We start from the raw sequence: 1,379 nt of genomic DNA on the forward strand, positions 1-1,379 counted from the left end.
CCACGTTCTTTGAGCCAATATGGCAAAAATTGGTCGGGACTTTTTCATATCCCGTGAATATTGGTCGGGACATGTCCCTACCGTCCCTACCCAAACCTACGCCCATGAATTACACTACATTAGACCAGTAAAGGTGTTTCAGGAGTTGCTGTAAAGTCAACGACACAATGCAAGAGATTATCTGCTGTTGCTGCATTCAGGAGGAAATAACTCCATTCAATCTGCTGGGTTTAAGTGTTTTAACCTAATTTGAATAATTAATTGAACAAACTGCCATGTTTGATAACTGGGATCAACTGAGTGAAATTATTTATTTTTTCCAAAGTGCCTTGAAATAACGTTTATTATGAATTGGTGCCTTTTCAATAAACTGAATTGAATGAATTAAAATAATTTAAAATGAAATATCAAGCCATTAGTTAGTGGAGTTAAATATGAAATATATCTCTGAGTTATATTCCTAAACATGATTTTCTGATTAACTGTACCTGAGACGTTAACAGGTAGATTTTGTCGTATAAATTACAGGAACAATAATGCAGTTCACAGATTACCATGTTAAATCCCACATCCCAAACTAAACCCACAGGGTTTAAATGAGTAAATATTCTGTTAAAGAAAACAGTTTCAAGGTCACATCCAGAAGTGTGTGAAGGTCGGAGAGTTTCCTCCTGACAGAAGCTGCTGTCGGTGTGGAGTGAAGTTTGGATCAGTCCAGGTTCCCAGAGATCCACTGAGGTCAGAGGGAAGGTTTCTTTCTCTTTAGTAACCAAAGCCAATAGTGAGCCTGTTTTTAGATTTTCTCTGCTCTCATTGGCAGCAGTTTAATTATTTCTGAGGATTACAGCAGATCTTCCACAGATGTTTCATGTGGTCTTCAAAGTGAGACGAGGATAAAAACCTCCGGTTTGTGGCTGATGAGGAGAGAAAATAATGAAGAGTGTGAAGACCAGATGTGATGAAGATTATGATCAGATTATGATCAGATTATTGATCAGATTATTGATCAGATTGTTGATCAGATTATGATCAGATTATTCTGCCCTTCTGACAGAGATGTGTATCAGTCTCTGAACCTCATGGCAGCTCAGCAGCTTTATGACACTCGGGGTGAAAGGTCAGATGAAGGTTGGTGAGAAACAGCAGATTAAATCTCATAACATCTTTATGTTCATAGGTTCATAATCTCTGAATGATTTTCTGGATAAAACCAAGTTTGCCTCCATGTGAAGAGTCTCTCTATGATCTATAACATGGACTGGCTTTAAACCGAGGATCCAGCCTCTGTTCTTCACCCCGTGACCTTTGACCCAGGGCCGTGCAGAGACCACTTAAAGGGCAGGTCCTCAAAAAAAAAAAAGGGCCCATCTCACCGCATT

The 1,379-nt window shown here is 39.1% G+C and overlaps 1 protein-coding gene across 11 annotated transcripts in view; it reads left to right on the forward strand.

Annotated features, from left to right (window-relative positions):
* The window catches only part of LOC103131378 (SLAM family member 7-like), a 22,650-nt gene that overhangs the window by 11,771 nt on the left and 9,500 nt on the right, over nt 1-1,379 (forward strand). The window lies entirely within an intron of this gene.

Source organism: Poecilia formosa, unplaced genomic scaffold, assembly GCF_000485575.1.
Source record: "Poecilia formosa unplaced genomic scaffold, Poecilia_formosa-5.1.2 Scaffold751, whole genome shotgun sequence".
NCBI classification, from domain to species: domain Eukaryota; kingdom Metazoa; phylum Chordata; class Actinopteri; order Cyprinodontiformes; family Poeciliidae; genus Poecilia; species Poecilia formosa.